This window comes from Heterocephalus glaber, unplaced genomic scaffold (assembly GCF_053883595.1).
Source record: "Heterocephalus glaber isolate CG9 unplaced genomic scaffold, H.glaber_assembly_v1.0 deba00001060, whole genome shotgun sequence".
Lineage (NCBI taxonomy): Eukaryota > Metazoa > Chordata > Mammalia > Rodentia > Bathyergidae > Heterocephalus > Heterocephalus glaber.
The window spans coordinates 606,104-630,237 of NW_028258185.1; the positions used below are offsets into that span (position 1 = coordinate 606,104).

The following is a 24,134-nucleotide window of genomic DNA, read 5'->3' on the forward strand; positions in this document are numbered from 1 at the left end:
CCCCAGTACCAAAAAAGAATTTGAGTATCCAACCTAGCATCACTGACCTCACTCAATCTAAAAGCAACAGCCTCGGGTCACTGGCAGCTCTGGTCCCAGGATCAGGGACAGGCCAACTGGATGGGCTGGTAAGAACTGTCTGCAGCGAGTCAGGGTAATGTGAAGGTCATAATCATGATCAATAAAAAGACAAGGTGGTTCATTCTGTGCCTGGGTAGCAAAGCTTACTCTCCCATTTAACCCCTAATTTTTGAATCCTAATATTTGCATATGCACAGTGAACTCTTGAGGGCAGGGTGCTAGCCTGAAGGTCTTGAGGCAAAACCTTTTGGGATATAAAAATAGCACAAAAATTCCAGCATGGAGTAAATGAAAATGGAAAAAGAGAGCACGTGAGAGAAAGAAAACAGAAAGGAAGAAACCAGAGAAAAGAGAGGAAGAAAAGCATAAAAAGCAATGTTAGTAAGTGCCAGACAGAGGCCTCCCAGAGAGGGCACTGCAAGTTTTACTAAAAACATGGCCACGTATGCCTCTGCAGTTGTCAGTTTAGGAGTCCCCCCCCCCCATTTTCAAGGGTTATACTGTTTTGCAATACCTGGCTGACCTCAGAGACCTGTCCCATCTCACTCTGGGGAGATACGGGATTATTTAATTGTATTTAAGAAGCCTGAATCACATTGGGCAGTTGCCACTGGGGTACAAGAACAGGGCACGGGAGTGAGGGCTGGCAGGCAACAGTTACTCTCAGACCGGAGTCAATCCTATCTACAGGCTGCATCTAAAATCATTTTGCCAGTTCATCTCTTTGTGTGAATAAAATACACTGCAAACCAAAAGTCTGCTTGCTTTAGGAGGAATAGTCCTCATTCTTTTCAACACCCCCCGCCCCCCGCCCCAGCTCTTCCTAGATTTGCAAACTCAGGCCCAGCTCTTTCCAGATGAATCCAACCTCTTCTGATATGGAGAAACTCCTTGACCTGGAAGGTATTTTTCTGGAGCAAAGATGGAGAGGGTAGCAAAGATTTTGCTAAGGCTAAAAGGTTTTTCTTCTTACCATAGGAAGAAAATAAGATCCTCCCCATACCCAAAGTGATCAGGCCTTATCATCTTCTGTCTCTTTCCCTCATATATTCAGAAAGGCTAACCGGAAGGATAACTAAAATTATAAAACAATCCTCCAGTGCACAAATGCTCAAACCAAGGCTCCAGGTCACAGAGCCAGAGCACTGCAGAGCATGAGCAAGGCTGCCCAGTCTCTAGGCAGCCTCTGCCAGCAAGGTCAGAGTGGAAACCTCAGGGTTGCCAGTGAGGGGTCTGAGCCAGAAAGAGAACATGCCCCAAGCCCATCCCTTGTGGCTTCTCTAGTCATGCCCAGGTTGTAATCTGATTATCATGGAGCCTTAAGGTGGACAGTGGCTGGGCATCAGCCAGAGCAGGTAGCAGTTGCCTGCTGTGGGAGGAAATCTTTCTCCAGCTCACTCAGCCAATTCACAAAGCTGGTCCTCAGGTGATGGCCTGGGCCTCCACCTTCTGATGGGTCAGTCAGCTGGTCGGCTGGTCAGCTGATTGCAAGCCAGTCACACAGGCCAGTTGTCAGGCTGCCGGCACCTGGGCTGGCAGAGTGGTGGTGGAGGTCAGCCTCTGTGGAGCCAGTCTGTCAGCCTGAATCAGAACCCCGTTTCTTCTCTTTTTCTCCTTCCTTCTCCTTTTCTTTTGCCTTCCTCTTCCTTCCTTTTTATTCTCTGTAGCTTTCTTTTATCCTTCTCTTTTTGGGCATTCTTTCTGCCCAGCCTTCACTTTTTCTTTATATTCTTCCCTTTCTTTACATTTCCTTCTGTTCTTTCCCTTTCTTATCTTTCCTCTATGTTGTCTTTCCTTTTCTATCTTTTCTTTCTCTTCCTCCCATTTTCCCTCACTTCTGCCCCTTTCTTTTCCTTCCCTTTTCTTCTCTAGCTCCCCCTTTCTTACATTTAGTCTTCCTTCTTCCTGTTTTTATCCTTCACTTAAGAAAAAAAAAAAAGAGTCCTGCCCCTTCCTTCTGCCCTCTCTCCATATTCCTTTCCTACCCATCTTCCTCCCCACACCTTCCTCTGGCTCCAGTACTTTCTCAGGTCTTTTCCTCTCCCAATCTCTTCTCTGTTGTTCTGGATTTTTCCAGTTCTTTGTGCCGTTTTCCTAGGTCTTCTCTCTGTCTTCCTTTGTTTCTGAATGGTTTCTCTGCAGTAGGCATGTGGCATCAAACTGCCCCTCAGAAGAGGGTTCTGTCCTGGGCCAGCCCAGCTCCTTCAAGACATCCTTTCTCAACTCTTCTCAGCTTGGGACTTCATCTCAAGGGCCCAGAGAGGAGGCTGTCTCCCCCTGCTTAAAATCAGTTTCGCACTACAGGGTTAGGAAAGCCTTGCCACACTTGTCACTCCATCAACCCTATGAAGAAAGAGAAACAATCCCATAGATCTGTGCCATGGAGTAAGGAACGCATTGGAGCAAAAAGAACCAGATTTATCAAAAGGAGAGAGGGCAAAGCCTGGGACCAGAGTCCTGGCAGCCTTCAGCCTTCGAAGAGAAGCCCAAGCCAGCCACCAGGTTAGCTTGGGCATTGGGAGGCCTGAGGCCCTGACATCCAAATGGCTGTAAAAGTGTGAAAAGCCCGGAGATGGGAGGAAAGAAAAGGGCTTAGACTTGCTTTGAATATCAGTGGGTTTAATGTCTGCCCCTAGGCATGTCCTTCTCAAAGGTCCAATTTGGGGGCCACCACAAACTTGCTCTAGGCAGCTCCAGCTCAGGCCCTCCTAAACCAGTCAGGCCCAGTTTGACCCTTGGCGAGCAGGTGCCAGGACAGCCATGGGAGCATTGCAGAAAATCCTCAGGAGCCAGAAAACAAAGACTGTCGGGAGGGCGGACTCATGGCTACGTGGCCTCTGCAGGCGCGGGCCAGTCGTGGCCAGAGACACCAAGCGCTTGATTCTCTCCTGGGATTCAAACAGCGGTCCAAATACACCCTTGGCCGCCGGCCTGGTTCCTCCAGCAGGGGGTGACTCTGGAGGGGCCTGACCTGGACACCCGAGGCGCAGAGGCCCCTCCCCGAGGCGTAGGCTCCAGCTGGACCGAAATGCACCTGCTCGCCCCCAGGCCGCCCACTCCCCCTTGTCCCTGGGCCCCGAGTTCAGCTGTGCCCTCTGACTCACCTTGTGCCCCCCCTCTGAAGAGCCTCGCTACCTCTTCCTCCTGTGCGTCTTGGGGAGGGGCAATATTAGCCCTGAGAGGGGGCAGGGGCCTGTCTTCCTGGGCCCCCATTTTGGCGCTGGAGAAAGTAGGAACATTGTCTTGGGAGGAGAAAGTGGGACTACACCCTTGGCTCCATTTTAGGGTAAGGAGTTTCTGAGTCAAGCTACAGGGGGAGAGATAGTTGGGAGTTATTCCCTGTGCCTTGTAACTTAAAATCAGCAAAAGGTCCCGGGACTGCAGGGTTCAAGGCGGCTGAGGCTCCGGGCCCGACCAACCCCATGGCAGCAGAGGCAGAGGGGGAGCTGCTGCTCTCTGCTAGTACTTCGTCCCTTCCGCAGACCCCCTCAGGGATCTCCAAGCGTCTCTAAGGGCTTACAGGTCTGGGACCCGCCCGGCTCTTCGTGGGTAATTAGTCCGGACTGGGAAACTAGCAAACACAGATCCTCCCGTCGGTGTGGAAAGCAAGGTCCCCTCCCCTCACACTTAAAACCTCAAAACTCCAACTCTGTTCCCTTCTCCATCTCCCTTCAAAAAACTTTTCTGAAGTTCCTGCAAGTTGCATTTGGGAAGAGTCTCCTGCCTACTCTTAGGATCCCTCTGCCCCAATTCCTCCTTTCCTTCTCAGTTTCAAAAACAACCCGCCCCCTCCTTACCAGCTGCCACCTTAGTACCCAAATTCAGAAGATGAAGTGCTGACCCCAAGCCTCTGACGGACGCCCAACCCCAGCCCAAATTCCTGCGGGGCAGGTAGATTCCTGTTTGCCCAGAGGGGAAAAGGGACTAAGAACGGGACGAAGAGACAGAGACTGGGAGAGACGGATCGTTTTCAGGGTAAATCACACCCCTCCCGGCCAAACTCACCTGCTCCCGGACTGGCTCCTCTTGATTTTCATCCACTCAAAAGTTTGTCCTTCTCACACTCGGCCCTCGGGGAGAGGAGCGGGGAGGGTGCCTTTGAGCGTGCAGACACCTGATCAAGAGCTGCTCGGGGAGAGCAGGAGATGGATCCATCGTCCCCAAAGCAGGGGCTGAGGCAGTGATCCAGAGAGAGAGCATCCAAGTGCTTGGGACAGAGGGCCAGGCTGCCAGGCCCCGGAACGGTCAGGGACGGAGCCGGTGCTAAGAGGGAGTGGCGAGCGCGGCCGGGCAAGCCGGGGAACTAGAAAGAGAGGGCCTTGGGTTCCTGGCGTTGATTCTTCCTTCCTCCAGTTCCTGCGCTCCTGGGTGTGCCTCGGCCCACAGCATTTCCTCAACCCCGTTGGCGGCGCTCAGGACCCTCACTTAGCGAAAAGAAAGAGTGAGGGTCGCCCCTTAGCCCCTCCCAGCCCCTGTCGCCCCAGCTCCCCCTTTCCCTCCCCAGAGCCAAGGGACAGACAGAGAATTGCAACTAGAAATCCGATCGATCGGTGCGAAGGACCACGTGCTCAGGGGCTGGCCAATGACCAGGCCGCCCGGGATGAGCTAATAATGGAAGCAATTTGTAACTTTCAGTAGCTCTCTAGGCCTGGGTACGGCGGGAGAGAGGCGGGAGGAGGTGGGGAGATGGGCACCCCCATCCTACCCTCATTTGTCAAGGGGCGCTCGGATCCCCTGGTGTTTCTTTCCCCTAACAAGCAGGCACTAGCAGGGTCCTTCGCCCACTCCGACTGGCCGCCACCGCCCCAGAGCAAGGTAAGCTGCTCCCTGCTCCTCAAGCCCCACTCGCCTGTTTCTGACACCTGCAAAGGATGCCCTCTTTCTTGCCACATTAGACAGCTGAAATGCAGATTTGTTTTTCTCTTAGTTGGAATAAAAAGAACCCACTTGTGTTCTTTTGCAGAATCCAACTTGAATTGGTTGAAAATGAAATTCAGCTGTACCTTTGGAGAGACTATTAATGATTAGAAAACTTGTCCTTTGTTAATTTGTTTTGTTGCTATAATGAAATACCAGGATCTGGGTACTTAAAAAAAAAAAAAGAAAATGAAATTCAGATTAATACACTTTTTTGTGCAAGGGTGAGTGGTACTTTTTATCTTTCATAATCTTATAATCCCTTCTCTTGGGGAAAAGCTTCCTACTTGTGGAAAGTTTACTTTCTTTAGGGATGAATTAGACCTTATGTTTTTGCAAGTTTTAATGCTTTTAATGATGTCAAATTCACCTCTTTTCTCTATCCCATTTCCAGTGTAGGTATTTACAAATAATCACTTCCCGAATTGTAAGTTTATTCATTTTTTTCTTTTCCCTAGCTAATTTTTTAGTGGTTACAGAATTTTTGCAGTTTTTTTTCCCATGTGTAGACTGGCATTTAGTTTTGTTTTGTAAATGAATGTATTGTTTGGGAAACTCAGTAGGGGTGTGAACAAGCTGTCTTTTGATTAGTTCCAGCCCCCTTTATCCATGAAGAAAATTTTGCTTGAAATGTTTTATACACTTCCTTATTTTTATTATGTCTCAATTTTGATGTATTTTACCTCCTTTTTAAAACCTGACTTCTAGTTAATCTTTTTGTATGTTAAACCATTTCTAAAGTTATTTTATAAACATCACCATTTCGTACATCTCCTTCCCTTTCCCCAGCACCTTTTCCCCTCCAGCCTACTCTATTTCAGAACCCCTACCCCCACTTTCTGTAATTCTCAGCTTCTCCTCTCCTTTCAGCCCAGGGGATGGGGGCAACTGGGAACAAGCACATATCCTCAGCAGGGCGGTGGGACAGAGGCTTTGCTCAGTTGAGTTCTGGATTCTTCCAGTCCTACCTCTCTAGGAACAAAACCAGTGAGAACAGCATTGCTTTCAACTTTTTAGTTCAGAACTTAAGTTCTTTCCGCTTGGTCTTATTCTGGGCAACTCTCTGCTATACAAAGTTGAATTTTTAATTCTTGCTTTTCCCCTATATTCTAAGAAAAATGAGAGCAAATTTTATTTCTCCCTTCATTATAAGCTGCTGCTGGTGTATGTGTGGGGAATCAGCCTTTTGGGTCTTTTACTTCCTCGGGGAAGATTCCCAGAAGGAACAAATGATGTTCCCTCCTGGAAGTGACAGGGGTCCAGGCCCCCTTTTTGCTTCTGGCTCTGGCTTTAAACAAAGAGTAGAGAGCTGGCTAGGGGACTCTTATTTCTGGCCAGTGAGGATTGACTTAGTGAAGTTTGGGGCTAAATCCTCAGTCTGAGGGAATTCCCTTTTTAGCATTACTATGAAGGTAAACTATTAAAATTGTGTGACATATTTTCAACCTATTAAGATCCTTTGCAGCTGTAAAATAAAATTACAAGAGTAAGTCATGATTCCTGGAAGTAGATCTGCCTCTGGTAACTTTGTTCTTCTCAGGGAAACAGAACCCAAGTGGGCAGAAGTATAACTTCGGCTCCTCCCCTCCCTGTCCTCCAGCCCCCCATTGTCACATTGACATTCTGGGCACATTTGGCCCATCCCCCCATCCCCCCATCCCCGCTTCTCCCAAGTATGAATCTAAATTACTATTAATAAGGGGCCGCTCCAAGTTAATTGGCATTAAAAGAATTCATTTCAATTTGTTAATATTAAATGAACACTGCACTTTAGCTCCCTTCTTCGCCCTGGACTCCCAGATGAGTGATGGGGAGAAGGGTGGGGGAGCGGAGGAGGATTGTATCTCTGGCTTTCCAGCTTCACCACCTCGGGGCCTCCCTCCACCCTTGAGGGGCAGAGATCAAGCGCAGTGGGGGCCTGACTGGGAAAAATCTGAGGGCCTTAGTCTGTGGAAATTCATCTGAATTTCACAAGCTGTGGAAGAGGGTCAGGAAAGTTTGGGGGTGGAGGGAGGGAGGGGACTAGGAAAAGGGACAAGGATGAACAATAGTTTTGGGGAACAAGGGTTGTGGGCCCTGGGGTAAAACAGATTTGTGAAGGGAGGCACCGCTAGTTCAAAGCCCACCTCGAGAAGCAGGAGCTGGGGGCAAACAACTAGGAGTTCTGAAACTATGTAGCCTGTGACATTAGGCAAATTGCTTAACTTTTCTCTCTGCCTTAGTTTCTTGGCCTGTAAAACAAAGGGTAGTAGTAACAGACTTCTTCTCAGGGGCTCCTTTGGGATTAGATGAAATACATGTAATGTGTTTCCCACAGAGTTTGGTACATGGATATTGCTAGTAAATGTGAATTCATTCACATGGGTTCTGTGACTGTGATCTGCTCACCTTGTCATCCTTCCTGGGTCTAGTCCTGCACTAGGGCTGCATTCCATGCCTGTAACCCCTGGGGCTGGGATGCCCCAATTCTTTCCTGGCCTCTGCTCTAGCTCTTGCTTTGATGGTAACACCCTCTGAGTGGCCATAGATTTCCAGGGGAAAGTCCCTTCTCTCTCCCTTGCCTGGCGATGGGGGTGAAGGGTTGGGGGTTGGGGGTTGGGGAGTGGTGATAAGGGACTTACTCTCTTGGTCTAGTAGCTTCCTGTGGGGCAGAGTGTGGGGTGGGGGAGGCTGACATGTACTAAATGCCATGTGATGTACTAAATACCATCTGCTTGTGGTCTAGCCCTACCTACCCACCCGAGGATGGGAGGAACAGATCCAGAGGAGTGACCTGACCATGCCATAAAACTAGAAGGTAGCAACGCTGGAGTAAGAGCTCTGATCTTTTTTTAAAAAATTATACAGGAAAAAGAACACACAAATTTATTACATACTTAAGGCATAGGACTATTTGACTCATGATAACAAATCTTCATCTTTTCTATGCTGCACACTTTTTAAAGTATGAGTTGAGACTTTCTGAAGGGAGAGGTGGGTGGGGCACATATAAACCTAGGGCAAGGACCAGGCCAGGATCATAGGGCAGCTGCAAGCTGGAGAAGGGAAAAAGAAGTTGGGAATTTTTCAGTCGGGGAAGACTTCCTGGAGGAAGAGATTATGGGTCAGGATCAGATAGGAAAGGAATGAAGATAGCAAGTAAAGAAGCAGGAGGGAGCTAGGTGAACTGGCCTGTACCTAAAATCCCAGCTACTCGGGAGGCTAAGGCAGGAAGATTCTACATGTTCAAGGCCAGCCTGGGCAACTTAGAGACCTTATTTCAAAAGCAAAAACAAAAAAGGCTGGATATGTAGCTCAGTGATAGAGGACTTGCCTAGCATGCACAAGGCCCTGGGTTTAATCCCTGATACTGTAAAATAATAATGATGATGATGATGCTAGAAATGGGAGGGAGCCAAAAAAAGGGGAGAAAGACAGGACCCATACGAAGGCTAGGTGAGAGCAAAGGGTATAAATCAGATTTGCCTTGCTGGCACCAAGTAAAATTAGGTAGCATTTATTCAGGATGTACTATGTGGGGCTGGGGATTTAGCTCAGTGGTTCTGCCATCTGCCTCACAAGTGCAAGGTCCCGAGTTCGATCCCTGGTACCAAAAAAACACACAAAAAACCCCAGGATGTACTATGTGTCAGGTACATACATTATCCCATTTAATGTTCACAACAGTTCTGAAAAATAGGTTTATTTATTTATTTGATACCAGGGATCGAACTCAGGACCTTGCGCTTGTGAGGCAGGCACAGTGCCGCTGAGCTAAATCCCTGGCTCACAAATAGGTTTCTCAATCCTATTTCTAAAGACTCAGTTGAAGTTCAGAATCTTTAATGCTCACTTTGAAGTTCACAATGTTTAATATCTACATAGGTAGTTTTTTCTTTTTTCTGTTTTCTTAGACAGGGTCTTGTAGTTCTGGCTAGCCTTGAACTCACTATGTAGCCCAGGTTGGCCTCGAGCTCATGGCAATCTTCCTGATTCAGCCTCCCAAATGCTGGGATTACAGGTGTGCACTACCACACCCGGCAAGGTCATATAGTTGGTAGCTTGGTTTTCCTGGCCCCAGAACCCGTGCCTGGGCTGCCTGCTGAGTGTGGCCTCCGTGGCTTGGTCTCTCCTTCCATTTCTGGTACTTCCACATTTGTAGTCACACCAGTGGTGGGAAAAAAGGGGTCAGGAAGTAGGGTGAGACCAAGAGAGGGAGCGGCAGGCAAGCAGTGAGGACATAAACTTTCCTTACAGCCATGTAAGGAAGGATAGGAGGACATTCTTTTTGGAGGGAGGCTTCTAAATCATTTTCTTGGGATGAATGGCCGAGACCAGACTGAGGTCACACCAGGTAGTGGCCTTTAGTTCTCTTTCTCTGGAAAGAAGAGGGCTCAGGTGTGGGTTTGAGCCCTAGATTAAGATGGCCAGTTGTCCACTAAAATCCTTCCTCTCGCTGTTATAGGAGGGCAGAGAGTGACCCAGCTGAACACCTACTCCCCAGTCATCCCTTGCTACCAGGTGTGGGCAGCAGGGAGTGAGAACCTGAGGACAGTGGTAAATTCTTTGTATTGTCTTTATCCTGTGCTGGACAGATGAGCCTGAGGCTGAGTTTGACCAGGCGCTTAAGGAGAAATCAAAGTGACAACATGAAAGGAACCTAAGTTCCCAGTTGATTATGTAGAGCAGAGGTGATGATACCCAAGATTTCTTCCTTCCAGAATGCTCTGTGAGAAATAAACTATTTTCTATATGCTAGTGTGTTTGGTGGCCTTTCTGTTATAACAATGTTACCATTACCTTTCCTAACACATCTTACACCAAATCTGTCAATTCACATTCATCAAAAGGATTCCATCAGATCAGGAAATTACTATATTAATAAAATTTACTGAGCTAGATACCATGCTAAGGTCTCTAAGTACACTATTTAATATCATCCCATGACAATACTCTAAGATATGTTACTGTTATTCCAATTTACAAATGAGGAAACTGAGGCCAAAACTAGCTAAATAAGGTGCCAATGGACACATGATGGCAGAGTGGGGTTATACTCATCACCAAGGGCCAAATCTCCCAAGGACACAGCCGGAGGGGACTTTGGAGATCTTCCCATGCTAGGCCAGCTCTTGTAACCATTCCCACCCTCATGAAGCTTGGCAGGCCACCATGGTCTGTTTTGGGTCACTACATAAAGTTTTATTTAAAGCAAGGCCTGGCAGATAAAACTGGTTTGAAAAAGTCTGTTAAATGCCCTCTCCGGCCCCCCCAACCGCCCCGTCTCTCTCTCCTCTTCTTTCACAGACAAGGTCCAGAGAGGAAATATGACTTGGTTAAGGTCATGCACTTTAGTTGTTCTGACAAGTTTTCTGAATCTGAGATGAGTTCTTTTCCCACCACATCAACAAACAGGGAGGCACAAAAATAACCACATCTGGTCAGAAGAATCTGTCTCCTCCAGGAGAGCTTGGGCCAGTCAAACCACATTTCGACTCCCCTCCTGTAGGATATCTGCCCCTGGGGAACTGTTTTCCCTGAGCCTGGAGAAGGGGTCACTCTTTCCTCACTCTCATTACAAGATGGTCAATATGCGGGGGGAAGGGAGAGCTGGGGCCAGAGCCAAAGAGGGAGAGATCTCCTGGATTCCCTCTGTCTTTCCACATTTATATTTGCAATCTGAGGCTCCTCCTCCCCCTAGGCCCTTCCTAGTAGCCCACCAGGGAGGAGCACGGGAAAAACTGTCATAAATTTCCCCTATTTATACAAGAAGACAGCATGTTTCTTGTGCCAGAAAACACACAGAGAGGGAGCTGTCAGAGGAGACGGGACCCAGCCCCATACCTTCTGGGGTCAATTTATCTTCCTGCGTCATGGCTTGGGGGCTACCATAACATTGCCTGTATGGGATTCAGACTCTGAGTTGGGGGGCAGCCAGGACAGACAGTGCCTGGGCTTTGTTTCTGGTCATGGCCTTCCTGCTTCTTCTCAACTGCCCTTCCCCCTTTTGAAACAACTTTCTTTGGATATAATTCACATATCATACAATTCATTTGAAATGTACAATTCAATAGTTTTAGTGTACTGACAGATATGTGTAACCCTCAAGATAGTCAATTTTAGAACATTTTTATTACCTCAAAAAGAAACCTTGTAGCCTTTAGCTCTCGTCTGCTTATCCTTCATATTCCATCCAGCCTAAGCAGTCTCCAAGGTATTTTCTGTATAGTTTTCCTACTGTGGACTTTCAGGAGAATGAATCATACAATGAGGGGCTTTCTGGGACAGCTTCTGTTACTTAACTTAGCATCATGTTTTCAAGGGTCCTCCACATGGAAGCATGTATCAGTACATCATTCCTTTTCATAGCTGAATCACATCTATGGTATGGATGCATCACATTTTATTTATCTGTTCATCAGCTGGTAGACATTGAGTTGTTTCCACCTTTTTGACGTGACTTCCTCTTTTCTCACATGTCTCTAGTCAGCCCGGATCATATAGAATGAAGTCCGTGGTCAAGAACAGGTGTGTCTTGCCAGGTGTGGTGGAACAGACCTGTAATCCCAGCATTCAAGAGGCTAAAGTAGGAGGATTATCATGAATTTGAGGCCAGCCTGGGCTATATAGTGAGTTCAAGGCCATCCTGAACTATGTAGCAAGACCCTGTCTCAAACAAAACAAAAACAAAACAAAACAAAACAAGAGCTGGGCCTGGTAGCCCATGCCTGTAATCCCAGCACTCAGGAGGCTAAGGCAGGACGATTGCTACAAGTTCCAGGCCAGCCTGGGCTAAATAGTGAGTTCAAGGCTGGCCTGAACTACATAGTAAGACTGGGGACTAGTTCCCTGGGTCTGGTTTCAAGTGGCCCTGCAGTGTCTCACAGTTGAAAGAAGGTCTGCAAAGGCTCCCAGATCGAGGGAAAGTTAGGTTCTTGGAGGTGTAACTGACCAGAATCCAGGCAGCCTGCCCCCACCTCCCTGCCTAGACCCTCCCTGTCTTCAGCACACCTTGAGCTGTGTCCCTTTTCTCACCTGGCAACAGACAATGTCCCTGGCCTCCTGACCCTTGAGTCCTGGTGGTGAGAGCAAGACAAACACAAGTGAATGAAATAACAGCTAGCCACGTAAGCTTGGTAAACATCTATTGAATGAATGAACAAGTGAATGTATCAGTACTTACTTTGTAGTCTGGAAATAAAATGTGAAAAAAAATCATAGTTACAAATCACTTTCCATTACCACACCTTTTCTAGTCTGGAAGTTAGCATTAATTTTCGATCCCTGGAAGGGGTGGGCATGTAGAAAATGCAAAATGTCAGCAAATACTAGCTGCTATTCATTGGATTAGCCCTATACCAACCATTCATTGGATCAGCTATATACCAATGAGTTTATACATCACATAGCTTTTCACCTTTTGAATTAGGCATAATTATTCCTATTTTGAATAGGAGAAAAGTTGAGACTCGGAGAAGTTGAATAACTAGCTGGTCACCCTCTCACTCTGTCTTGCCCACCCAGAGTGGGCTGTGGAGGTGCCAGGCTCCTCTCTCACAGCTTGCTGCCAGGAGGCTCACCTGACTTCTGGTCATGGACCGAAGGACCAGTTTTGCTTTCAAAGACTTCTTCTTGGAGCCCTTGGCTGAGCTGCCCCATTGTATGTGGGAGGAATCGTGAGAGGTCTGGCTCTTGTCAACAAAAGACTTGAACAAGCCAAGGCTGATGATGCTGACAAGGAGACCTCAACCAGGCAGATAATCAGAAGTTGATGACTGAAGGCCCTTTAGCAGCTCTCCACCCCCTGCTAAATCCAGCTTCCTATGCAATCTTGATGACAAATAACAAACTTCTAATCTGCTATTAATTTCTTCACCTATTATTTCCTTCTCATAGCAAACAAGTGGTACTTGAGGCTGAGCTTATTACAGAAAGAAGATTGTGGGGCTATAACCCAAGGGTCCAGCTTAATTTTACATAATGAAATTTATGTAAGACTTCCTATGCGCCATACATGCAGCTAAATATTCAGCACTATTAACTTTTCTTTGCCACCACCATATGAAGTAGGTTTTAGTATTATCCACACTTTTTTAAAATAAGGAAAGTGAGGCATAGTACTCAAGTTTCTTGTCTGAGGTCATAGAGCCAGCCAGTAGTGGAGCAGGGCTTAAGGAGCCACATGGCCCCAGAGTGTGTGTAACTACTTCACCAGGTGGGCCTGGCATGGCAGCTCCCCTTGGGAGGACTAGTCTATCTGTGTGGGTGCCCTCCTCTTCCCCCACCTCCCTCACTCTCTATGGCCCATTGGAAAAAGCAAGTCGGAGCTGTGGCTCCCAGGGTGACGATCCTTCAGCTGCCTCCTTGGCACTGTCATCCTCTCCTTCCATTTCTTGCCAAGGGCTCCAGCCGGGAATGCCACAGACGTTCGCCATGGATCAAGGTTTCCCCAGAGAAAGAGCTCTCCGGAAGGCTGCTGTAAGAAATGAAGTAACTTGCTGTCTCCTGTTCCCCTGTTGAGAGGAGCCAAATGAAGTCACTGCATTTGAACAGTGCCATCGGAGTGCAGCCTCTGGCCAGTTTGGAGACAAATGTGGGCGGATGTGGCCAGTGACTGAATGGCTGCAAGGGAAATCTGAGGTGGCAGGTGACTGAAATGAAACTTCAGTGAGAGTGCTGTCTGTCATTCATCCCGCAGTGCTCCCTGACTCGGGCCCAGGGCTGTGCGCATGAGCTGCAAATGGCTTGTTCAGTCATTTCTCCATCTATTTACTTACGTATTCCATAAATTCTGATTATGCCCCTAAGAGGCATGAGGCTAGGTGTTGAGGATGAAAAAGACAAAATCCCTGCCCCACAGGGACTCCCGTTCTAGAGAGGGGAGGCAGAGGGAAGCTTCACAATGATTTGTATCACATACCAAGGAGGGAGAGTCATTGACTATTGCTGCTGCTTGACATCCCAGCCACCAGCATTGTTCTTTTCTTTTTCTCTCCAAGCTGGGACTGAGCAGCCCCAGGCCCTGGTGTACTCAAACATAGCCGTGGCCTCTCCTCTTAAGCTGCTTTCTGCCTGGATCCCACCTCCCCCTGAGCTGGGACATTTGTGGCAAAGGAGTCTTCAGTCTCCTGCCCCTGTCAGTCACCAGTTCACTGCAGGCAGCAGCAAAGGTGATGATAAAGCAGCAGAATAAGGCTCTGGTGTCAAAGCAGGAATCATGGGGTGGGATGGATAGGGTTATTCCACCCCCGCCCCCCGCCCTGTGTTCTTTGCGTTACTCTGTGTCCTGGGAGGTTGACGCACCATGACTGTCACCTGGGCTCTCTGGCGTCTTGCTTCTTGTGGGTTTGGCCAACAGAGGTCCTGGCAGGGAAGGGAGAGAGGAGAGTCAGGGTGTTTGTTTCTCCATTCCCTGTCGCCTCCTTGCCTGCCTGAAGTTCTCAGGGATTGCAGCTTTGCCCCTCTCCCATGGCCCCAGGTCACTCCAGGCTTAGGAACACTATATCCATCTCTCTGGGCCTTCCTGTTACTGCTTGGCTCTTGCTGGTTTCCTTAACTCTGTCTACATCTTTAAAGATCATCATATCATTCAAGCCTTCAGTGAAGCCCTTCTGAATGTGTCCTTTCTTTCCTGTTGGAACCCTGACTGGCTTGCTTGGGGGCACAGTGGGCACAGGGTAGTTTGCAGCTTTATTACCCACTTTTCCAGGTTTCCCCAGAGGCAGGTCAAGGACTGGACTAATGCATGTTCCCAGCATGAAGGGATCCACCTGTTCTCTTGAAAGCAGAGTCAAGAGATGCATTAGGGAGCCTTGTGATTAAACCACAAGGAAGGAAACACAGCTGCTCAGGACCTGCCCGGAAAGGTCACTCTGATAAGCTGTCCCAGTCCCTCCTTGGAATTGCCACTGAAACTTTCCCACTCCCCAGTCCCTTCAAGTACCTTATCTTCATTTTACAGGTGAAAAGATTCCGACCCAGAGGTAAAGATTCTGAGGAGCTGGACAGGAGCTTCACTCTGTCTCAGGTGCTCTGGCAAAGAGAAGCCCCACTTTGTGATCACGGACTGGGAAGGGCGACAGACAAATCTTGGCTCAAGTGTCATCCTTGGCCTAGTGCTGGAACCTGGAGCCAGACTGCTGAGGTTAGAATCCTGCATCCTCTTCTTAGTGGTTGTGTGGTCTTGGGTGTGTTATTTCACCTCCCGGTGCCTCAGTTCCCCCACCTATAAAATGGGGCTGGTGATAACACCTACCTCATAGGAGAGTGGTGAATGTTGAGTGATTTCATAGCTCTGAGGTGCTCAGGAACTGTGCTGGTGCCTAGCACTGGTGAGTGTTAAAAAATGGAGCCTCCTGAGCCTTCTCATTTACTGCCCTGCCTTCTCCTTTTTGCCCACCTCCTCTGCCTTCTTCCCAAGGTAATGAAAACATTTGAACAACCGTGGGGAGCTCTCGCTCCTTGTGAGCATGCTTGTCCCTCCCTGCCTATAGGCCTTACCAGTTTGGACAGAGAACAAGGACAGAGACACCTGGTTGAGCCCCCTGCAGCCTCTGCAGCCAATGGGATCCCCTTGATGGCGGTGGTGCATGCAAAACAGCCTCTTCCTTCTCCCCTCAGCTTCCCGGAGCTGCAGGGGGCTCAGGAGCTCTTGGTAACAGCACATTAAGCCCCTGTTTGTGGGAACTTTAATTGAAACACAAATTAGAGATGGCAAATGACTCTGGCAGCCAGATAAGCCATCCCGGGGGAGTAAGAAATAACCCAAGAGAATCAGCAGAGATAAGGCTTGAATTTAAACTACTGTAAATACTCAGAAGTCTGGGACAGGTGAAAGTTGGGGGGGGGTCCAAAGTGAGGAACCCCAGAGGCCCCACACCCCACCTGCTTTGCTCTGGGCTCCATACCAGCATACTTCTGCATTCTCTGCATTTCCTTTTTGCTGAATTCCAACCTGATTCCTGAGTCGGTCCCTCCCTCCCCGATTTCTGCTGTTTTGGAAAGCTCAATCCTTGATTTACTTTCTTTCCAGTAACCTCCATTTACCCTATTACAGTTAGAGTGTAATACATCCTGCTTGGTGGTGGCTCAGGGATTTCTGTTCAGGAGGTAAATTTGTGAGAGGAAATAGCCTGACTGCTCAAAGACCTGGGTTAACTTCTCGGTTTCCTCATCTGTATAATGAGTGTATGAGAAAGGGTCTCTGAGAACCTGTGAGGTCTGGGGTTTCATTGGAAAATCCGAGCACAAGGCCACCCGGGAAGTCTCTCTTGATCTCTATAGCAGAATTTTCCACTGTTTGATGGCTTGGGAGTGGGTGGGGGAAAGCAGTCCAGGCCCCTGTTCCTCTGTGGGAGGTGTCTTGGGGCTTTGCTTCCAGGACTCAGCTTAGAGGGAGGCTGCCTTTCCAGTTCTGTCAAGAACTGCTGAGCCCAGCTCTGTGGGGCAATGGCTGCTGAAATGTCATTATCCTCTGGGTGGGAATGACATATGTTCCCTCTGTCACAACACCTGCGAGGGCAGCTAAGGGATGGCAACTCCCAAGAAGGCAGAGTTCTACCCTTGCCAGCTGACCTTGAGAATCTTTTTGTCCTGCTTCTCTGAGAGGCTTAGAGTGAAGGAGAGGATTATGTCACCAGAGCCCCAGTCTCTAGCCACAGGGGGAGCTAGCTGCTGTCCTTCACAGAGCACGAACAGCAAGAGGGAAGAAGGTCAGACCATAGCCAGAATTTCCAGGTTGGAGACTCGGGAAGACTGGACTCCAAGAGGTCATCCATGGGCTCAGAGGGTATATGTGAGGAACACCTGAGTCACCATCAAAGGATGGGGCAATGACCTCAAAAGGCCATGCTAGCCTGTGACTCAAGTCTGAAGGTCTCTGAGACTGGAAAAGGACTTTGACATTTCCTGTGGCCCCGGGATTTTAGAGGTGGGCAGCTGCCTCAGGGGGTCCAGGGCCTAGCTGTGTCCCCACCTTGCCCACCTCCCCCATCTTGAGAGCGTGGCTGCCCCTAGAGCCCCAGGCCTGCTTGCCATCTGGGCAGCTCAGAGGAGAGCCTGCTGCCAAGGGAATGCCAGCATTGATTTATGGCCCACAGCCTTGGCAAGCTCGGGCTCTGTGCCCGGAACCTCCTTCACTCAGGGAAGAGGTGCTTCTCTTAAAGGGGCAGTGCAGAGGAGCGCAGGAAGGTCCAGGAGGAAGGTGGAGGACTCTGGGGGCTGGGCAGGAAGAGCCCTGCCCGCCAGGACTCTGGGTGACTATCATTCCCTAAGGAAGCTTCTTTATCATCATTAAATTGGATGCCTATATCTGGGTGGTGGGGACACCTCTGAAGTGAGAAAGGCTGGGGATCTCTTATTCCTGACCTCCGGCAAGCCACTTATCTGACGTGAGTCTCCTAAAATCACCCTGATGAGCCCAGTCACTTGCTAATGGTCATCACAGGCTTCTCCTTTGTAGATTTAGCCCAGCTGTACCAGATTAGTTTAATGTCAGTTTCTTCCAAGAGACTGTAAACTCCACAAGGGCGGGATGAGACCCATTGTGTTCATCCCTGTGTATTCAGCACCCGGTGGAGTGCTTGGCTCATAATAAAGGATCAGTAAGAAGTTGCCACCTATAGGAAAGAATAAATCAATGAAGGTCCTGTCCCACAGGTCAGGGAGTAAACCGTGTGCCTTCCCAATGCCTGCCATGGTTTGCAAGCCTCTGCACACCCACTCCCACCTCCAGAACCCCTTTCCCACCCTTCCATGGGCCAATGGGTGATCTATTACCAGAAACACTTGCCTCCTCCTTCCCTCAGATCACCTCTCTCCAGCCCTCCACACAATGTTCTTTCCTTCCTCCAAGAAGCTTTCTCAGATTATCTATGGCCTCAGTCCCTGACTGACACTTCCTGCACCATTTGTCAGCACGGTAAGGCTTCATTCATTCACTCAGCAATATTTATTGAGTATCAACGATGTCTGGGTGCTGGGTGCTGAGAATGAATGAATAAACTGGCCAAGCACGATCCCTGAACTCATGGACTCTGTATGCCATAGGACGAGACAGATTAAAAAAAAAAAAGTGTACAAACAAGCAAATACTTAAGATGAAATCTTGATACCTGTTATAAAGAGTGCTAAGGTGATCACAGAAAGGGTGGAGAGGGGACCCATAAATTGGATGGCCAGAGAAACCTCTGAGGTAGTAATGTTTGGGCTAAGATTGTAAGGCTGAGAGGGAGCCACATGAAGGGTGGGGTAGCAGGATTCTAAAAGTGGATCAGTCACCTGAGTGTGCAGAGCAGAATTTGGGGGAGTGGGAAGGTGAGAGGAGGAGCTTTCCATGCTCTATACTTCATCTCTTCCACATTCTGAAAACTTCTCCCCCTCTAGCTCATTGTCTAAAATCCTTGGAGAAGGAGCACTGGTCTCACCCTGGAGCTGGTTGGAAATCAGAATCCCAGATGCCACACCAGATCTCTGGCAAGCACTGCTCTATAGCACCTCAAGGGTGGGACAGAGAGTGAGGGGATCAGGGGATTTAAGGTGGGCACCACTGAGGGTTGCTGAAGAGGTTGGATTTGAACCAGAGATGGGGTCTGAGAGTGTGCACGTATGTGTGTACACGTCTGCAGTCCTAGACCATGGGCTAGTTGAGGCTGCACCTTCCCTCCCATGGGTATGGATTACTGGGGCTCCATCTTTACCTTGCTGTGATATCACCCCACGTCCACCTACAGCTGTGAGTCAAATGGAATCTGTTCATATCTGGGTGGTGGGAACACCTCTGATGCGAGGCAAGCCAGGAGATCCCTTATGCCTGACCTCTGGCCATCCATTTATCTGACCTGAGTCTCATAAAGTCGTCCTGATGAGCCCAATCGCTTGCTAATGGTTATGAGCTGAGACCTGGGAATTTATGGCCGAGGCCTTGGTGGCCATGAACAGGAGTAGCACTACATGTCACAGGACGAGATAGACTGCAGGGCTGGGAGATTTGGCTCTGCATGGCTTCAGTTCATGGAGGTCTGTGTCGAGGACCACAGCTGGGACTGCCCCCCAACACACACACACACACACACACACACACACACACACACACACGGCAAAGAGCACTGTTCTGGGTGGGAGGAGGACAGCTGAGGAGGAAAATGACCTCTAAAGCAGATGTCCCATGGAGGAAAGCTGAGTGTCTGGGAAACTGACCCCACCTTGCTGAGTTGGGGGCCTGGGAGACGGTTGAGGAAGGTGTGAAGAGGGCCTTGGAACTGGAAGCAGCTAGACCGGAATTCAAACCCTGGGTCTAGCGTGTGACACCGGACAAATTGCCGAACGCTGTGCCGTACTTTCCTGATCTGCAGATGGGGAGGTGTAGTACTATCTCATAAGTGTGTGAGGCTTAAATGAGATGTCTGTAGGGCTCACTTAGAATACCAATTGTGTGTATTCAAATGGATTAAGAGATTGGGATTTTAATTCCAACTCTGCCATGAACTTGCTAGGATTCTAACACTGGTTCTGTCACCAATGGTTCTGTGACTTGGGCTCATTGCAGAGCCTTTCTAGACTACAACTGCCCCATAGACACTAAGAGGGGCTGGACCCAGGGTTCTTTTGGCTCCATCCAGCTCTGACGTTTTGTGGTTCTACCAGGAGTTCTTGGTTGGAAATGGAGAGGTGGAAGGGTCTGGCTCTCACCTTGGCCACACAGAATTCATCATTTCAATTGTGGCCTCAGGGCTCAGTCAGAACAGCCCCTTCCTCATTGGGAATGCATCTCTGGAAGGTATCAGGCACAGCGTTCTGGAAGTCTGGGCATGAGAGTGATCAGGAAAGGCCCAGTGGATGGGACAGAGGGCAGTAGGGCATTGACTGGGATGCCTTTTGCATGGCTATGTCTTCAAATAACTTCATACACATACAGACTGAGAGAGACAGAAACAGAGACAGACAGATAGACAGAGTCCAGTCCCTGATTGGGAGACTGAGCCAAATCAAGTGTGGAAACACCTTCAAAGGACCCAGGCAGAGACCTAAGGATTCCTAAACCACAGTGCAGAACAGGACACCCCCCCGCCCCGCCTTGGTACACTCTGAGCAAAGCCAGTCATTATGGGAGACAGACATGAGCCCACCAATGTCACAGGTCCTTCCTCCCTTCTATGCTCTGCCAACCAGCCCATATGGGCTTGCAGCCTGATGTTGAAACCCTGGAGACCCCAAGGGACCCAGACAGTAGCCAACTTGATGACGTTTACTGAATACATGTTCTGTGCTTGGCACTGGGCCAGGAGGAAGGGCTAAGGGGGAAATTAGACTTGATCCCTGGCCTCAAGATATCATAGTCTGATAGGAGGACAAACTTTAAATAGACAACAACAAAACAATGTGCTAAGGGACAGCAACATAGCCAGTATTGATATGACACGTAGCTGGTATTGTTAGGAGACGAAGGTGTAAAGGAATATGAGACAGCTACTACCTAAACATTTTTGTTGTGGAAGACTGAAAATGTACAAAACAGGACAGAAAAGAACAGCAAACCCATGAGGCCTCACCATACAGCTCTGGCAAGGGCCACCACTGCTCAGACTTGGTGTCTATACCATCATCCCTGTCCACGGTGCTGGGTTCGTTTGCGGGGGTGGGTGGGGGCAGCGATTCTGCAAATGGACCAACACGGATCCAGGGGAGTGCTGGGGCCACAGGCGCTAAACAGAGCCACCGCCTGAGTGGACCCAGGCGCCCCCTTTACCCAGGGGGTCGTGGCACTCTGCAGCTTGGGATCTCCAGCCTGGTTCCCGCAAAACCGAGAGGCCTAGCGGGCCCTTGGAGCGCGGTGGCCTTGGCGCCCGAGCGTGAGAGATTGGCACAGGCGGGCATCGCCAGGCACCGCGGGCACCGTCGGGCCCTCCGCCCCGCGTCGGCGCGCGGCCTTAAATATTACCCCGGAGTTTTCAATTATCTCTTCTTAATGGATTTGCAGGGGCTCTTTTATCAAGCGCGGGGTGGCTGGGTGTGGGGGTGTGGGGAGCGTGCGGCGAGGGCTGGAGCTGGGAAAATGGCCCATATTTCAATATTAAAGCCCTTTACGATCGTCAGCAGCATGAAAGATGCAGCAAATAAAACGGAGCCGCCCGCGCCAGCCTCTCCATCTCGCAGGTTTTAATTAACGCTGAGGGGGAGGCGGCTGCCGGGCTGGTCAGAGCCGGCCAGGGGCTCAGATCGGAGCCTCTCGGACCCGACCCCAGCCTGCCCGGCGGAGGGGAGCGAGGTGGGCCGAGGCCCAGGGAGCCAGGGGAGACGGTGGGACGATGTCAGCAGAGCTGGGAAGGCGAAGGGGTGTGGGGAGTCGCCTGCAGGTTGCAGAGCATCTGACCGAAAGCAGGCGCGGCATCTCTGAAGGCAAATGGCTGCTGTTGTTCAAGGCTTTGTCCACGCGCTCCAGCTCCTCAGCCCAGCCTTCCTCCTGCTGTCTGCCTCTTTCCGGCCAACAGCTCCCCAAACAATCCGGGGGGTCCTCCACGCCCCCCCCCCCGCCAGCTTCCGGCACTGACACCCGTGGCCCGAGTTTCGGGCGGCAGACGCGCTTCCTGTGAGCCAGAGGCCCGGTCCCGCCCCACAAGGCTCCTGTTCCGGGAGGTCTGCTTTCCCCATCACCGGCGGCTTCCCGGCCAGCCCGTTCTCCGGGCGAAGGAGCGCACAGAAGCGCCACTGTTCTGCGTTGGCAGTTGGCAGCGGCCTGGTCCGACAGCTTGTGCCTGAGCAGCAGACCCATCCGTCAGGCGGAAAGGATGGAGCAACGTCCGGCAGCCGGCTCTGAGGACTCCCAGGGGAGCCACCTCTGGCCCCAGCCCAGACTCCGCTTTCCCTCTTTCCACCCCCAACCTGCCCCCCCCCCCAGCTCAGTGTATACAGTATTTCTTTCTCCTTCCTCCTCCCCACCCCACTCAGCCTGGGGCCTGAGAATCAGGGGATCACGGGTCACACTGCAGGGTTCTTTTCCTACCCACAGGAACAGGGTAGACCGAAAATCTTTGTTTTAAAAGGATCTGGGGATCTCAATGGACCATAGTCCAAAGCTAAATCAGCCAATCAGCATTCAGGATTTAAAGGAATGCCTCTGAACAAACCCTATAGAGTAGAGGGATTAGAAAAATAATACAATAAAACATATGGCCTTTATTCTTGGTGTATTTACAGGTACTTTATGCTTCCTGAAAGGTTTTACAGAAGACAGATTCTCTTATTGTACTACAGAGTTCATATGCACTGACAAATTCTATGTTAAAGTAAAAAAAGAAAACCTCCTCTACCTTCTTGTTGGTGTGTATTTTTTCTTCTTGTCAATTTGTGATAATCATCTATCAAACCTACTTAAAATAGTGCTGCTTATGCATGACAGCTAGGAAGACAAAACACACTTCAACAGCATAAGGAAGAAGTACAAACTGCAGGTGCTCTTGGGGTATAGAGTAATGAGAGAAAGGAGTGAATAGTAAAACATGTTTAGCTGAGGATGAGGGATTTAGCTCAGTGGTTCTGCTGCCTGCCTCCCAAGTGCGAGGTCCCGAGTTCAATCCCCAGTACCAAGAAACCCCCCAAAAACATGTTTAGCTTAATCAAGAAAGAATTCTGGAGAAGTGACTGGATTTGGAAGTAGAATGGTGATAGGAAGTTGAAAAGAAAGTTTCAGATGGAGAAACATCTGTTCTAAGGTGGGATAGATTCTATATTTTGTTTTAGGGTGAGGCATAGATACTCTTGGCTACAACATTTTCCGACAATAGAATAAGATTAAACAAGACTTGTGGGCGAACAGGGAGAATTCAGAATGGACAGTGGAATCTTCAGATGAATGGAGAGTGACCTGGAGCTGCCCTTTTTCTCCCGAGGAGTCCTCAGATCATTGGCTGTGGGCTACAGGCCTAGGGAGGGATGCCAGTCCTCAGGGACTCTACCCTGTTCTGTGGTACCATTAGAAGGTTTGGTTGTGTGCTTCAACCTTGATTTGACATGGTTAGGGGAAGAGAGAGGGAGAGGCAAAGACTCTTCCTCTTGCCTACATTGTAAGGGGAGAAACTGAGTCCCACTGATCCATATCAGTATTTATTGAGCACTCACAATGTGGTAAGCACTGTGGAAGGCACTAAAGATCTGCCGGTGTGATCAGGGTATAGGGCCCATCAACAAGCAGCCCACAGCCTAGTGCGGTCACAGTTTACTCATTCACCAAAAGCAAAAAGAGCACTGGGCATTCATTATGAGCCAGGCAGAGTTGCAGGCCCTGGAGATGCAGCTGTGAACAGGATGGGCGGGACTCCTGCCCCCACTGGCAAGCACTACCTGCCACAGAGGACAGGGACACAGACAGGCAGTCCTGTCACCGAGGTGGCTGGCAAGGGGAAAGGACAGCTTCCATTGCAGGGGTGGGGAGGGGAGAGGGAGCAGGCAGCAGATGAGGCACCAACACCAGTCTGTGACAAGGGCTGCGCCAACCTAGGACAGGGAACTCTGAAAACACTGCAGAATGACAGTGTGGATGGCACGGGGTGGTGCTCTGGGCCCAGAGTTCAGGCGCCTGTGCAGCATCCAGGAGCCTGTAGCCCAGGCACACCCAGTTGAGTTTCTGGCCTCCAGTCTCAGGATGACATGACCTGCTCTAAAGCAGCTCTTCCAACACCACAGGGAAGCTAGAGGACAATCTTGACAGAGACAGACCAGGGGATGAGCTTATCAGTTTTGCCTGTTCTGTTTCCAAGCTTGTACCTCCGGGCTGGGCTATTTGGGAAGGCTGGCTGCAGGCAGAGGAGGGCACCGAGGAGGGTCTTACTCTTCTCCACCCTCCCCTCACTGATAATAGTTTTGAAACAAACCAGACTTTAAAAAGAAACAGGTGATCTGCCTCTAGCTGCAGCTGGATGCAAACCAGGACAAGAAGGAATTGTCCTCTGCAGAAAAAGTTCCCAATACCAGCCATCCTGCCTCCACCCCTACCACCTTCCTGGGGCAGAGTCTGGAAGGAGGTAGCAAAGTAGGAAGGGGCATCTAGGAGAGGAGGAAAGCAGAGCCAGAGGACCTCAGTGTAGAGATGAGGCTGCAGAAGGGGCGGGCACACGTTTGTTTTGCATCTGACATGCCAGGCTCAGGGGGTAGGGACAGAGAGG

The 24,134-nt window shown here is 49.7% G+C and overlaps 1 long non-coding RNA gene across 1 annotated transcript; it reads right to left on the reverse strand.

The window, feature by feature from the left end:
• Positions 1-333: 333 nt before the first annotated feature.
• Positions 334-24,134, reverse strand: LOC110347217 (uncharacterized). The gene is made up of 4 exons (XR_002391671.2): positions 14,921-24,134; positions 12,013-14,340; positions 4,087-11,535; positions 334-2,424 (listed from the first exon to the last, which is right to left on the reverse strand). It is a non-coding gene; the product is annotated as an uncharacterized LOC110347217 (long non-coding RNA).